The sequence below is a fragment of the Lolium rigidum genome, chromosome 1 (genome assembly GCF_022539505.1).
Source record: "Lolium rigidum isolate FL_2022 chromosome 1, APGP_CSIRO_Lrig_0.1, whole genome shotgun sequence".
Lineage (NCBI taxonomy): Eukaryota > Viridiplantae > Streptophyta > Magnoliopsida > Poales > Poaceae > Lolium > Lolium rigidum.
In genome coordinates this window covers 340932585-340949522 of record NC_061508.1, presented here as the reverse complement: position 1 = coordinate 340949522, position 16938 = coordinate 340932585, and the positions used below count along the sequence as shown (strand labels likewise).

Genomic DNA, 16938 nt, shown 5'->3' with positions numbered 1-16938 from the left:
CTAACACCTGGGAGACCCAAGCGGATCTGCATTGGTCTTCCACCTTTATTTCCTGCTCAGGGGCGGATTGGGTGCGCTTTGATTTTTCCAGATCGAAGGCGGAATCTTCCTTGGGAAGTTCCTGCGTCTCAGATCGGATCTTCGCGACTGCGTCCTGCTCAGCGGCGGTCGCGTCAGCGCTACTTACCAGTGGGTTTCCGTCGGAATCGACGGTTTCCCCGATGAAGATGTGTATGCCGCCGGCTGGGACGATGGAGAGCTTGACGGGGTCGGTCTTAGCCGGAATCCAGCACTCATCCGGAGGGACGATCGGCAGATTTCCGGCGTAAAGGACGCGCCCCACAGCGATGGTGTCGTCGTAGCTTCCCATGACGGAACCCTCCCGGTTCCGGCCTCCGCGACGCCGCAGGCCCCACGGTGGGCGCCAGCGCGTCGTTGCCTGATCGACGGTACCTCGGAGGAGGGATCCTCACGAGGGGAGAAGAAGTAGGGGCCATAGGGCGGAGTGCACACGGGACGGTGGTACGCGATTTACCCAGCTTCGGAACACCCGCACGATGACGGGGCCTACTGCTGCTTGTCCGGAATTATCCGGGCGCTTTCGCGTTGTTACAATGAGTTGTGGTTGTGCCTCTAGGGCTCCCGGGATCCGGCTTATAAAGGCGCACGGATCTAGGGTTTACATGGAGAGTCCTAGCCGGATTACAGGTTTGCCTAACTACGAAACTATGTCTTGCCGTGTACGTCAAGGATCCGCCTCCCTCTATACGTCGTCCCGGATCCGGGTTCCTACTAGGCCTTCATGGATCCGGGTTCCTCCAAAGGTCGGTCGGATCCGGCTCCCTGCTCCTGGGCCGGACTTTATCCTTCAGGATCAACAGCAACTGGGCCGCCCGATGGGCCACATGCCACATCACCATCTATGGGCCACCCGGGCTTGCCGGATCTAGGCACTGTCGATGGTACACCCATGAAGTATACCCACAACATGTGGTGACGCCAAATCAGACCAGCACGTGCTCCCAATTTTTTCAATACCCTAAAATGTACATGCTTCACAAGTGATGCCTCCTCTTAAGTTAAGGGAATGAATTTTTGAAAATTTTCAAACCAAACTGCCAACATAGCATGCTAGCGTTATTACCCACATGTTGATGCACCCTTATGCCAAATTTCAGTCCATTTCAACTTAGCTACATCAAAAAATGGTCAAGAACTACCCGTTCGGGGTAGGCGGGCATAATCTTTCACTACGCACCTCACTGTTGGGAGTGCTTTTGTAGGGAAATAATTTTTTTCTAGTTTGTTATTTTTCATGGAAAGTGCTAGCCACACATTGGCCAATACACAAGATTTGAAAAGATTTCAACAAATTTTCAATTTTGTATGAAATTTTGAGTGTTTGGTCAAACCTAGATTGACCTCAGTGTACTTCAACAAATATTTGCAGGTTTGTAGAAAACATGTGTTTGAAAAAAAAACATTTGAATAGTTTTGAGACTTCAATACCATTTTTGAGTTTTCTTTCAAGCAAAAAGCTCCCTCGAGATTGGGCTTCAAATCGCCACACTTAGATAAACGATTGCAATTTTCTTTTTGGTTGTATTTTAAAAAATATCTAGGAAGGATGGTTTTTGTACTGGCTCGGTCTTGAAAAATAAGTTACTCGGATTAGTTTAGGTTCACATGTATCTAGATGCGCTGATGCGTTTTAGTTTTTTAAATCTAGATAAATCTGAGTAAATCTAGATAAATCTGAGTGAGAGAGAACAGACCCGTGACCCTCCAGCCTCACGTAACCCTCCAGCCTCCCCAGCCATAAACGCCGCCGCCGCCGCCGCCGGTAGCGCCGCCGGGGGCAAAGACCCTCGGGGCGTGGCGGCGGTGGGGGCCCTTCCTCGTCGACGCCTGGTGGACGGCGGCCGGATCTCATTCCTCGACGCATGGCGGGCGCACGGATGGGTTGGGCGGCGGCGGCATGCGCTGCGCCCCCTTCTCCCGTCGGCTCTCCCCTGGTGGATCGGCCGGCGCGGTTGGGATGGGCGGCGGCGGCCAGCGCTGCGGCCTCCCTCCTCCCGTCGGCTCTCCGCAGCACTCCGGCAGGGGCTGGTGGTGGGCGGCGGCCAGGCTCATGGCCTGCGCCAATTTCCCCCCGCCTCTCGCCGGTGAGTGGAGGCAATCTCGGGCTTCACCCGCGACACGAGGTCGCCCGGGGCAGCAGCCTTGGGTACGACGGTGGAGGTGACCCTCTTCTTCACCGGAGAGGGTCGGCCTGCGGTTGGTGGTGGTGGATCTATCGATCTATCACCGCGTTCCGGCGGCGAGATGGAGATGCTTGGAAGCCGGCGACGGAGTCGCCGGTGGAGGGTTGGAGTGGCCAGCCCGGGATGGTCGCCGACGTGGGGGTCCGACCTGAACAAAGACGGTGGTCCTAGGGTCTCTCTTGCGTGAAGAGGAAGACCTACCGGAGGCATGGACTCGTGATCTAGCCGGAGTGTTGAGTTCCGGAAGGCTCCGCCGGCGAATGTAACAGTGCTTTTTGCCTGGAGTTTGCTGATCGGTGGTATTCGGTCGTGCGCACCCATGCTTTTATTCCGACCGATTGGTTACGGAGGGAGCGGCGCGAAGCTCTTTTTCTGTGTTGACATCAAGTGACTATGGATCCATGATGAAAGTCGGAAGAAGAGAAGTTCATGAAGGCCGGAGGGAGGACTAGCTAAGGGAGGTTCAAGTCTCCGCGCTGTTGAGGGACTTGCTTGGTGTTCCGGGCTTCACGGCAGCGGTATGAAAGTGGGGGCGACAACCCGGGTGAAGTTCGAGTCCTACCTTTCGGGGTGAAAACCCAAGGTCCGGCCTTAGCTGGTTGTGCCCGGCAATGATCTTGTTGAAGGCATTGTTTTGAGAGCGAGGGACTATCTTCGGGGTGAAAACCTAAGATCGTTGATCGGGCGACGATGGTGTTAGCGCACTTGTTCCCTTCTTGGAGGCGTCGTTTTTGGAGATTCCGTATTTCAGGTGTTGTCTTGGTGGTGGATGTATTCTTGTTGTTAGGCCCGAGATCATTGTAGCGGGACTTTTGTTTCTTAGTTTTCTTTTCTTTTTTTGGCTGTGTGCATCCGTAGTGCCATTAGGGTGGTGCGTTGTTGCAGAGACTAGGTGTAATTGGTATCGTTTTGATATTAATATATTCCCTTTATCGAAAAAAAGATAAATCTGAGTCACTTATATTGGGATGGAAGGAGTAGTTTTTTTTATAGTTTCACACATTAATTGCTTCCAATAAAATTTATCTTTTCGTAGATTGTAATAAAAAATGCACATAGGGAAATTGACTTATCTTTACCGACAAAAAAAAACACACCGAGGAGCTTTCTGTTACCTGCATTGAACCGGTCAAAACCGTGCACAGAGAGAAGCCGGCAAGAAGCTAGAGCGCCCTGGACTTTGCGGCTGCTTTTGAACTGGACACATTACGGTGCTAGGCCTGTTGAAATTCGTGGTCGTCGATATGACGCCGCGACGGCGCGCGGACGATGTCTATCTATTTTCAGCTTTTCTCCTTCTTTCCGTGAGATAAACATCTTTTTTCGAAACCCTAGCAATCCGAAACGGTCTTTATCTTGCTAGTAACCAGGGATGCAACAAGATTGTGGTTGAATCAGATTATACTGATGCCATAGAAGCGGTGCAGAATGCGGGACTTTATATGGGGCAAGATGTTGCAATTATTGCGGATTGCCACCAGTTGGCATTGGAGTTCGGGATGACGATGTTCCAGCACTGCCACAGAGAGGTTAATGAAGCAGCTGATACTTTGGCGAAGACTGCATTTAGCTCGAGAACTTCGGCCGTGTGGGATGATAATGCACCTGTCTTTATTTCATCTTATATTGTAAATGACGCTACTGTTATTTGATGAATAAAGTCTTTCCCGTAAAAAAAAACATCTTTTTTCGTTTCGTAAATACTCCGGCCGCGTTAGTGCTTTACATTACTGCACGGAGGGAGTAGAAGCCAATTAGTTTCAGACCATGGACCAAGAAAGAACGTTCCATGTACCACCCGCCCTTGATCAGTGATCAGTGATGACTTGATTCAGAAAGGCCAAAATTAAGAAGCTCTGCGGCCGCGTACGTGATCGATTGACACATCCGTCCAGCGCCTGGTAAAAGAGGAAGGCATCGAATCGCCGCACCGTAGCCATGATGCCACGCTGCCGAGTGCTGATCCATTTGGCTACGCTCGCCGGAACGCCCATGACCATGATGCCCTCCCTCCAACCTGTCGTCCGCTCCTGAGCTCAGCGCCGGCCAAACTGTCGCATGCAGGCACCCGCCTCCCGGCCGAACCCCGGCGGTCCAGAGCCTGCCATCAGAGGACGTACGTCCCTTTCCCGATCTGGACGGCTACAGTTCTCTGCCCACAACGCGCGCGCCGGAAACTTGGCCATCCAAGTGCCAGAGACGAGGAGGATGTGATGGGTGCATATGGGGCAGTGTGCGCTAGTGTAATGTGCTTGTTCAGATAATGCACGCAGGCCGTTACAAACCAGAGAATATTAAGAAATCTCGAGTGGCCAAACAATGGCTATTGTTTGGCTTGATCCATGCAGATAGGAGAACATGCAAAATCTACCAGAGCGACCCGACGGCCGACGTAAACGGATTGAGCTGTCCGTGATGATCCAAATGCCTCGCTTGGCTTTGAATGCGTAGCCGCGGACAGCAGCCGTTTTGCTCACATCCTCCTTTTCTACCCCCGAGGACTGCGGCGATTTACACAAAAATAACCCAAAAGTGGAAGAAAAGCACAGACTGACCCTCCGGCGAAACTATTTCACCAATCTAACCCTTTTGTGTGGCGCCCCTCCCACGGGCGCCACACATGCCCATGTGGCTCCCCTCTGCCGGCGCCACACACCCAGCCGACGTGGCCCCATCGACGCCGAGGCCGGTGCGCCCGTCCGACGTGGCGGCATGTGTGGCGCCTCTCCCAACGGCGCCACACATGCACTTGGGATCCCCCAAAACATGCTTGTGGGACAAATCCTCGCGGGACTTAGCCGTTTTGCGAGGCTCGATGTGTGGCGCCGATGACACGGGCGCCACACTAGCCTGTGTGGCGCCGATGCCACGGGCGCCACACATAGAGGCTCGCGAAAACGGCTAAGGACTTATCGTCCGAGCCCCTGGATGTTTTCGACCCAATGGTTCATATAAGTTGGCATGTGTGGCGCCGATGCCGAGGGCGCCACACTAGCACTTGTGGCGCCGGTGTGAAGGGCGCCACACATGGACTTGTGTTGAAAACATGAAAAATCCTACCAAACTCCAACAGTTACGAGTACAACATTGGACAGAACAAGTAGCAATTTCATGACATACACATATAACACTTCATAGGTCACATTGTAGCACGTAGATTCAAACAACAAAGTAGCATTACAGACCATAGTTCGAAATGACATAGGGTTCACAAATCGATACTTATGAATATAGAGTTCACAACAACACGTAGCACATCCTAGTAGCGTCCTCGACGTGCCGTCCTCGTGGGCTGCTTCCGGACGGCCATCCTCTTCGTCCGCTACCTTGGCTGCTCCTGCTGCTGCTCCTGCTGCTGCTGCTCCTGCTGCTGCTCCTGCTCCTCCTCCTCCTCCTCGTCTGAAGAGAACGGCTCGTCGTTCCTCATCCTCGACATAGCTGATCTCCGCGGCGGCCCGTCATCCTCCTCAGTGACAACCTTCTTTCCTCGGTTGACATAATCTTCCGGAGTGTACCGGTTTGGAGCCTTGCCCCTTGGCTTCAAGCGGTAAGCTGACCGTTGCTTGGAGGTACGCTTCGGAAGTACGCCTTGACTCAGAATTAGGTCGTCCTCAGGAGGAATCTTCACAAACATGAACACATGAGATTACAAAAGTTGAAATTAGTAAGAACATGTTTCACAGCAACAAAATAGTCCATACATGAAGCGCCTTGTCCGTGTCTTGCCACATTGGTGGGCACTCCTGATACAGCCCAAACTGTCTCATCACTCTTTGCGGCTGGTGGTGTTCAACAAGCCACATGCATATGAGTGGGCAGCGCATACGCCAGAACCGCGCCTCCTCCGTGCACTTGGGGTTCAGGTCAGCCATCCCCGCGCCAATATGGTAGTAGCTACCATATGGCTCCCATTCCACCTGCAGCATACAATTATTTAGAACATGCCGGTAGAATCAATCAAAACTAGGATTGCAACTCCGCGGTGATCGGTTACCTGCTCGGCGGTAAGAGTGTCCAACTCCGCGGTGTCTTGCACTGTACATGACCATTGGATCGCTCGTCATCTCCGAGACATTTTCCCAAAGGTATGCCCAAGTGGGCTCCCGATCGGGAAAGTGAGGGAAATGAGGCCATGGCGTCTCGTTGAGTACCACGGGACGCCCAGCGATAGGCGGTCCCAGCTCCATACGGAAAGTAGGAGCATGCATCCACCAATACCGCCGCTCCCAGTCTTGCTCCCAGTCCTGCGACAAGCTTCGTCCAACTGCGTACATAAGACATTTGGTTACTACTTTGTCTACCACACTACTATAGGAAAATAGTACATAGAACAAATCATCACCTGCCGGTAGAGGTAGGCAAGTGCCGCTGTTCCCCAACTCCACCGGTCGTCCAACACCGTAAGCGCCTTCAGCCAACACCAATGGGCCAGCTTACCCCCAGCGTCGGGAAAGAGAGTCACGGAAATCATGTACCATAAGTACACGCGGGCGTACGTCCTCCGAGTGTCCTCGTCGGCCTCTATCGGGCATTCTCCAAAGTTAGTCCTGATCCATTCGAAAGACGCGCCGGCGGGAACTCTCGGCTTTGGATTTCTTGGCGCCGGAGGAGCCACGCCAATAAGCCCCTCCATCTGCTGGCGCCACCCATCGGAAGGCTGTGTTCATACACGGTGGCTCGTCTTGAATAGGTAGTGCAAGGATCATGGAAACATCCTGGAGAGTAGGGGCCATCTCGCCGGCCCTCAAGTGGAAGGTGTGAGTCTCCGGCCTCCACCGGTCGACAAGGGCGGTGAGTGCCGAGGGTTCATGTGTGGCCCCCACGGCTTACAAGGGATATGAACGGCATAAGACCGGTAGGCCGGATGAACTCCGTGTACCTCTCGTCATAAGGTATATCCGATGTGCCATGGTAACGAATCTTCAAAGGGTGAAGATCCGTTTCCCTCTCCGTCATATGAACAGCCCGGTGCTCCCTGTCGTACTCTTCATCCAGAAGCCACACCATCCTACATGTTTACACAACCATGTTATAAGTCATTCCACTAACAAAAATGAGCAACACATACATGAGAATATCCAAATACACGAGAGTTCATATCCAAATACATCACACGAGAGTTCATATCCAAATACATCAACACATACATGTCTTTCACCACATACATACATAAGGTTCCATACACACATACATTCATATCTAGGGATAGAACACCATATGAGTTATTCCTACAAATACACATTCATGAAATTTGATGTCTAGGGTTCCTCCACAAATCTAGGATACATACATTCAACACTTACATACCCATTTCAACACATACATAGCCATTTCAAACATCTTTGGATACAATGCATACAATCTAACAAAATTTAACATCTATGGTTCAAACACATGCATACAATCTATGGTTTCAACAAATCTATGGTTCAAATCTATGGTTCAACACACATGCATAAGAATCTATGGTTCAAACACAACCAACATTTCCAATCTAGGATGAATCGAAGGGGAACGAATTAAACCGGAGCAAATCTTGGATGAATCGAAGGGGAACGAAGGGGAATACCTTGAGGATTGTATGGGGATGGATTTGGCCGGCCAGATCTGTCCAATCCGTGGAGGATTTGGTGGGGGGCGGCGGAGAGGCGGCCGGCGGTGGCGGTTGGGGGTGAGAAAGAGAGGAGAGAAAGAAGAGAAAGAGAGGGTCGGGCTGGGCGCGGGCGCGGGCGCCACACTTAAGTGGATGTGTGGCGCCCGTGGCATCGGCGCCACACGGGCTAGTGTGGCGCCCGTGTCATCGGCGCCACACATCGAGCCTCGCAAAACGGCTAAGTCCCGGAGGATTTGTCCCACGGTATGTTTTGGGGGATTCCAAGTGCATGTGTGGCGCCGTTGGGAGGGGCGCCACACATGCTGCCACGTCGGACGGGCGCACCAGCTCAGCGTCGATGGGGCCACGTCGGCTGGGTGTGTGGCGCCGGCAGGAGGGGAGCCACATGGGCACGTGTGGCGCCCGTGGGAGAGGCGCCACACAAAAGGGTTAGATTTGTGAAATAATTTCACCGGAGGGTCAGTCTGTGCTTTTCTTCCACTTTTGGGTTATTTTTGTGTAAATCGCCGAGGACTGCCCATCAGTGACACACGCAAGCCATTCTCTACCTAAATAGCACCACATGATGCGCACTACGGGAAAACAGGGGCTGCCGTGCAGCAAATCATTGTCGTGAGTCCACGCACGGCAAAAAATTATTTATCGTGCGCACCAAGTAGAACTCACGGTAAAGAAAATGTGCATGGCAATATCTGAACGGAGCGCATGACAAAGAAACCATGCATGGCAAAGTGTGAAGACAGCGCATGGCAAGAAACTATCACGGCAATCACCTAATACGCTGCACGGCAAAAAATCACTGCACAACAAAGGCTTTGGGCATTGCCGTGCTTTACCCTTTGCCGTGCGTGCAGCTTGGATGGTGACATTTCCTCTATTTTTCTTTATATTTTATTTCATGTAATACTTATATTTTTTTAAATTAGTTTTACTTTTTGATGACTATTTATTAGTGTTACTTAAGACAATGTGCAATACAAAAGTACTCTTCATCTTTATCCCCCCCACATATATCAGAGTTTCGGGGCAATATGCGCTTCGGAAAATCTGCTAAGTGTTATCGCGCAAATGTGAGGAAGGTCACACCAGAGTGCTATTTTTGCACAATTACACCTTTCACCACAGTTTCACACATGTGAGGAAGGTCCACATACAAGATTTAGTGGGATTTCGGTGCTCCGGCGGTCGTCCCCCCCCCCCCTCCTCACCCCCCAAAAAACAACGGTATGTGTGCCCCGACGGATCTACCCTGAAGAATTCTCCGCACGAGGTTCCACCAACGTACTTTTTCATTGTTCTAGGTTTGTTTAGAACATATACATATGAAAAACCAAGCTTGGGACCCTTTGGCACATGGTAGCCTTCGGCAAAGTCTTTGTCGTGCGTTTGGAGCTACGGCGCACGGCAAAGAGTTGGTCACGGCAGATGCGCGGCACACGGCAAAGGTGCCGACGCACGGCAATGCTGCGTGCACGGCAATGCCACGGCGCACGGAAATGCCGCGGCACACAACAAAGTATCCTGCCGCACGGCAATGCACGCTCGTTCGGCAACGATCTGGACGCACGGCAAAGTCTTTGTTGCACGGCAAAGCCTTTGCTGTGCAACATAGGCGAGCCGCATGGCAAAGGTCTCGTTACCATTGGAATCATTGCCGTGTGATCTTTGCAGTGCGGTATCGCACGGCAAAGATTTTGTCGTGCATATGGAGCTCTTTGCCGTGCAAATCGTCGCACGGTAACGAGCTGTTTTCCCATAGTGATGCCAGCTGTCCTACCCTGTCGTTGTTGCTATTACCGCCGCTGCTCGTCGGAGGCCAGGGCTGCTCTACACGTCATTGCGAGTATATGCCGGCAACAAGGCAAGTCCTCTTTTCCGGCGAGTCGGAACCGGCCACCAGCTGCGACGCCCACACCCTGTTATGACATTTGCACGGCCGAGTATGAGGTCAAAAAATGAGTCGGGCCGTTGCCTCTGCTCTACTATCTTGGCCAAACAGCCGATTTCAGGGATCGACTCAAACAAATCAATACCGGTATTTTTGATGTTCGAAATAGACCGGGCCATTGAAGATTGCCGAATCAGTGTGTCGAGAGCTGGCAAGATGACAAACAACAACTTGATCGATGAACGGCCTTGGTTCCGGTGCAGTGCGCACCACGTACGACGCGTCAACGCGCACAGTGCACCTGCTACTGGCCTCTGTGCGTGCGCTGCTGCTCGTGTCGTTTGAATGGATACACGTAGGACGTTGGATGGTGACGGATCAGATCGTCTGGCATGCATGTGTAGGTGTGGCGCCACATCCGTGACGGGCCACACGCGAGAACATGTCAGCCGACTATAATCATGAGAAAGACCTGCTCCTACTTCGTGTGTCGATCCGAAAATAATAATGCAGGAAGTAATTTTTATCATACCTATGTTGCGTCCTCTAAAACATTCTCCAAAGATTTTTAGGACGCCGTCGGACATTTTTTTGTTCCCAACCGCACGCCCTAAAACCTTTTTCCGCCCGGTCCGGTATCCTGAGCCCATCCCCGGTCCACAGAGAATAATCCAGGCATGGCGGACACAATAAAAGCGAGGCGAGAAGTGGTGGGCCCGACTCGTCAGCGACACATAAAAAATTTACCCACATCCCGCCACAACCCGCCCTCAAAATTCGTGGAGAGAGGTCGGCCACAAGAAGCAAGCTAGCGGCACTTAGGCACCTACGGGACCAGAAGACATTGACCCAACCAGTAGCCCAAATACCGCTAAGAGTGCCTCCGAATCACTCTCAAAATGGATTCATACTTTATTCATTTCCAAACTATCCATGGAAATATCAAATCATGCATAGCAAGACACTTAAGCATCACTGCATAAGCAGTTCATCAATAATCCATTCATCCAGAAAGCAATACATAACAAATCCATACATGAATTATGTCAAGGCATCACTGTAAAGCAACAGCAACACATACTCAGATGCATAAGCATTGTTAGCATGCATCAGTAACTACAACAGCTAGCAATTTATCCATTTAGCAAATGAAATTCACTAGTAACCAGTCACTAGCAATTAATTGATCAAATGGATCAATTAGATCAAGCCAAGCATAGCAGAGCATCAGAGACAAGCAGTAATCCAAAAAGTGGATCAACTGAAGCTACACAGAGCATAGGTGAGCATCACTGACATCACAAGTGTCAGTGAAGCAAACATAAGCCAATAGCAATTCAATGAGCATATGAACAAGCCAGTAAGCATATGAACAAGACCATTAGTCATTTACACAAGGACCAGTGACCATTTGCATAGCATATAGGCATGAATCAATGGATTGAGCACAGCATAGAAAGCCAGTAGGCATAGGAATGGCATTAGTAGGATTAGGGTAGAGCATAGCATGCGCAGCAGCACCACAACACAGCACAGGCAAGCAAGAACAGCAGCAGAGCAACACGGTAGCACAGCAGCAGCATACACAGTAGAGCCAGATGCATAAATCGAGAAGGAATAGGTGGAGTAAAGGAGGTAGAAGGAGCAAAGGGGATTACCTGGTGAAGGGTGAAGCGGCGGCCATGGCAGCACGGTGGCACGGCCAACCACGACGACGCCAGACCATGGCCAAGCCATGCCAAGTCACGCACAACACCAGAGAGGGCGGCGAGCATCCAGGGTTGGCGAGGAACCCTAGATCGCCGGAGATCGCCACCAGTTCATCGGCGATCGTGAGCAGCACGCGCGCGCTCGAGTTGCCAAGGACGCAGACGATGAATCAAGACGGATGAATCGACGCACCATCATGCGCTGGTTCATCTGCGCACCACGGGGAGCCCTAGCTCGGCCGGAGATGGCCGGAGCAGGCGGCGACCATGGTGGCCGCGACGTCGCCACCGAATCACCTTAGGGTTAGGGTTTCGCGAGTGAGGAGAGAACGAGAGAGAGTGAGGTGGGTTGACCTGGTTCGGTTCCACTGAACCGTTTTGGATTGGCTCGGTGGGCCGTCCAAATGGGCCAAAATGGTGGGTTGGCCCAATAGAGCAGGTGTATTTTTGTCTTTTGTTTTTACAAATAACTTGTGAATTCTACCAAATAAAAATAAATGGAAAACACCTCTAAAAATTCAAGAAAGATAGGATTAATGAATCATAAATTAATCTTAACAAGAATAAAATAAGAAATGAGAATTGTTGTACAATTTCTAATTTTGAAATTTTTGAATTCCAATTTAAATTCTAAATTTTAAATTACAATTTTCCTTGGATTTAAAAATCAAGGAAAATTCAAAATGAATTCAAATAATTATTACTAGCAAGCCGTGGCGCGGCGGCATGCCGCGCGCGTGACATGATATGGCTGTTGCAAAGGTTTTAATAAGCCTGGTAAATATATTCACACAAAAGAAGAGATTAGCTCGTCATACTAATATATCTTTTGATACAATGCTGATTCAAACAACAACGTGAACTGATGGAAGAGAGTTTTCTTTATATCCTTATAATTGGTTCCCAATAATTAAACCGTATTGCATGCTCTCTAGGTTATCCTGCAAGGCATTTTTTCGGTACCTCGCATAGAACTCAACAGCACAAAGCACAGACAGTCTCAGGCAGGCGCTCTCGGTGATGAAAGGGAGCTGAAAATCTTGGGTTGGAAACAACGGCGGGCACCAAGTAATCTTCTAATGAAATAACCTGTTGTGGATAAAAAATAGTAAGCATGTCGTGAATCCCAAACATGATGTTTCCTCTCCAAAAGAAAAAGGCAAGTTCTGAGGTGTACAATCCATAGGATTAACATATATTTATATCTATAATTTGCGTCTGATTACTAATTTTCTTTTTGGGGAGACACATCACATTAATAATTTAGAAAACATTGGCACCATAAATCTCGGTCCACTTCTCAATCGAACTTCTTATCCAGGCAAACTACAAACCATAGTTTGGAGAATTCAAACCTCTGTTTATTTTGAATCAGTGTCGATAGTTGTAAAGTTTGGGAGGTGGGTGGTATATATAAAGCTGTTCTATCATCCAGATCGAAAAGGGTTATTTGCTAATTTAGACCTAGTAAGAAATAACGGAACATTAATTTCAGAATCACATATAAAGACATGTGCATTTACAGAAATGAAACTGTACAACAACATGATTTCATTAATAGTATTCTGAATCATGTCTTCTCACTTGACCTTGAAGAGCATTGGATCTTTACTCAGATTTGCCAATATTTGTAATATTTTCTCTCAACAGAAAGAGTAGAATACGCCAGGATAAAATAGTGCTATACCTAACAGACTCGAGCTGAATCTGAAAGATAATTATGAAAAGCACGTAAAGGGGCACTTTGGTAGATCGTAGCTGAAAATAGGTTACAGTGTCTTCCATAGTCTACGATCAAAATTTTCCAGATACACCAGGATATTCAGTATCAATGAAAGAAAATATAGATTATTTAGTCACAACGGAATGTAGATTATCATCATCTAGAGCCCTTGTGTTATTGCCGCTGGCACACATGTAAGAAAATAACCTATGAAAAAATAGGAGGAACAAAAGAAAGAACCAGAAGAAGCGGAACCACATGCATACCTCTAGGACTCAACTGCGACTCGAGCATGGATTGCAAAAGGAAGAAAGAGCAGGAATATACCAATGGCATTAAAGCAACAGATCAAAGTTTTAACATCAACAAATAGGAAAGGCATGATTCTGTTAACCAATATGTTTCAGTAGAGTATATCACTATCATTCAGGAGATAAAATTCTCAGCCCTATTTGGCAAATTGAGAACCTAATGTCCAAATTGACAACCTAATGTGTCAGCGGCCTTGATAGTAACCCAATTGTCGTCACTACAGGCACAAAGCTGTGACTTACATAGCTAAGTAATAGAGAGAACCAAACTAAACTCATAGTCATGTAACAGTCAAAAATGACTTATCCACTTTTCCTGAGCCTCAAGACTCCATCAACATCCCCACACAACTCCTCCTCTCCAGTCCAGGTGTTCTGAAAACAAAATTATAGAAGTACGGAGACACACTAATATTTTTCAAATTTGTCAAACTATATAGTACTGTAGCCACTGAAATAAAGCATAATGGATTGCACAAATTAGGAGTTGGGTAGATTAGAAACACATTAATTCACCTATCATCTAACCTCTATAAATTACATAGTCGCATGCAGTTTGTAAAAAATAATTAGTTCCACTCTCATCTAAGCATGGCATGTTACATGAATAGCAGCTGAACTGATATAAGCTTATAACAATTCCCCTTTCATCTGAGAAGTTCATTTCATAACCATTAAGAAGTTGCAACAATTAATTAAGCCTAATCAAGATGAATACATAACTCTCTGAACCTATACACGAATACAAAAAAAATACAAACTATCTGCACCCACTCAAAATATAAATCTTTATAAAGTAGAGAATGTTCCATCCTTACTACCTTGCCATATAAGAACAGCCTGCAGAGTTCAGAAACAAAAGAGTGAGATGCATAATGATGAGTGATGACCATGGTATTATCAAAATACCGGCAGCGGGCCGCCCGGCATGTCATACTGTAATCTAATCATGTTGTACTTGTGTAGTGTACATTGCCAAACAACTTATTTCCAAATGAACTAAATAATTTCGTGAGAAAAAACACATATGGAGTAAAAATTGCACAACATCATACCTTGAACATCTAGTACACAATCTTCAGGCCTAACCCTACAATTCATATTGTCAATGGTTAAGTTCTCTCAAACCAAATAAATAAGAGGGTAGCAAGCATAAATTAGAAACAGTTCCAAGAAAAGGAGCATGTAAATACGGACAAGAACAACAGAAGAGCTACATAGACAGGAAATGAGAGTTGGGCATCCAAGATTCGAATCAACCAAAATCAAGTTCTTCATCTTCCATTTCCATCTAATTAACCAAGTAAAATAAACGACTGTACGTTGATGCCTTAGTCTGAAAGTCTAAGCAGGGCAGAAAAATCCAGGGTTTACAAACATAGTTGGCCATATTGTTAGATACAATACCGAGCTACCGTGCCGATTGAACGGCCATAACATGACGACTTAGCCTCAAAGTCTATGTCTGCTACAAATTGTTAGATACAATACTGAGCTTCTAATAAAGTAAATGTAAACAAATCTAATCATGTGGATTGTTAAACAACATAATTCAACCTGAAAGTGGAGATAGGATGAATAAAAAAACACTTACAATTTTCATTGTATCCAAATTCCAAAGAACTAACAATTGTGACAAAAAAGACAGAAAACATCAAAATAGGAAGGTGGATCTTGGAGGTATGCCCTCCGGGCTGGTGGTGGAGTGGTGGCATATCTGGGAACGAACTGTATATATTGAGGCTGCCAGCATAAACGCCCTCATCTGGCCGAGGGCAACCACCTCAAGAAAATTGTAGCAAAATTTTAGTTTTCCCACAGAGGCAAGATGATGCCTATGTAGTCTGGAAACAATCCACATGTAACTTAATGCATGATTGCCTCAGTTGCAATGTTCGTGCTGTATCGATTCAAGAATAAAATTGCACAAAAGTCCTTCTTGTGCACCGCTAATAGAGCTCGCGAGATTGGCCAGATCACAGCGATGTTCCCTGCAATTGTAGGCTGAGTCGATGGACAATATGAACATGCCAACAAACCATAAAAAATATCTAGTACACCTACAACCGAAGAAACCCAAATAGCAGGTGAAAATTTGATTGGCTGATGGGTGCAAACCTAGCATGGCCCAAGCATCGGTGCAATTGACGACAACCTGTAGGGGTGGAGTTGGGGCACCTCTCCCTAGTCAAATATAGCAGATGTGGCGTCGATACCGCTAGTGGAAAGATTACTTTCAAAGGTGCATCGATCGCGGGCAGGACATGAGGAACGGCAGACTCAACCTTACCCTGCTTACGAACTGAAGGCCTACCACGGCCCCAAACACGCACTGCCGAAAGGAGCTAGACCGCTCACCAGTCCACCACGTACATGAGATGCGACGGCAGTCAACATCATCTTGCAAACCGCCACGCCGGCAAGGAGGCAGAGGAGGCGAGCCAGCCCCGCCGGCGACAACCACCATGAACTCATACGACTCCTAAATCAAGGAAAGCACTCCACAATAAGGCAACCCCAAGGCGTACATCAAGGAAAACAATCCACAATAAGGCAACCCCAAGGCATACATCAAGGAAAACAATCCACAATAAGGCAACCCCAAGGCGTACATCAAGGAAACAAAATAAGATGGAAGGAAGTAAATTATCCACGCAGCACATCCATCGAGGGGAGTAGCACGCCGATGGCGAGAGGGCGGCGCAGGTAAACCAGGGGGGCGAACAATTTCTTCAACGGCTTCCTCGCCCGCTAGGCAGTGTCGCGCCGGCCGCCTGGAAAGTCGGCACCGCCGTCCGTCCGTAGGCGAAGAAGAATGGTCACCGCCACCCCATGTTGCTCTCAGACTTCCCCAAGCTCGTAGGGATAAGGGGAATTTCGTGCCGGCAACCGCTGCTCCATGTCGCTCTTCCCGATCCTCACTGCATCGCATCACCACCAGCCATCAGCTGATCTTGGGAGCGCTCCACTTGAATCCGCCGCCTCATGTCCGAGCAGCGCACCAGATGTCGGCCGGAGCAGCTCGCCGGTGAAGGACACGAAGAGCCAGGGGTAGGGAGGAGATAATGCAGGGATAGGCCGGCAGAGATTCGGTGGAAAAATAATGAAAAGAGAGAGAAGATACGGGAAAACTGCCCACGTATGGGGACATGTGTACCAACGCCGCTTTGACCGCTTGGCAAAGCTCAACAGCTGACAATATGGACAGAGCTGGTCCACCACTATCCCAGGCTCGTTGTAGCTAGAGGCACACCAATGCCGCATCAAGCTAACCCACAGGACAAACATCATGGAAGCAAAACACTGCACACCTATTAACCTGACTTACCATTAAAAACGCTAACCAGACCCAAACTGTACACAGAGAAGAAGTATCAAAAGGGCATATCACCTAAAACAACACGTGTTTGCAGCTTGTTAATCCTCAGG

General features: G+C 48.5%; 1 long non-coding RNA gene across 1 annotated transcript; it reads right to left on the bottom strand.

Moving 5' to 3' along the window:
• Positions 1-13533: 13533 nt before the first annotated feature.
• LOC124701030 lies at positions 13534-16030 on the bottom strand. The gene is made up of 2 exons (XR_007001899.1): positions 14331-16030; positions 13534-13884 (listed from the first exon to the last, which is right to left on the bottom strand). It is a non-coding gene; the product is annotated as an uncharacterized LOC124701030 (long non-coding RNA).
• Positions 16031-16938: the final 908 nt, after the last annotated feature.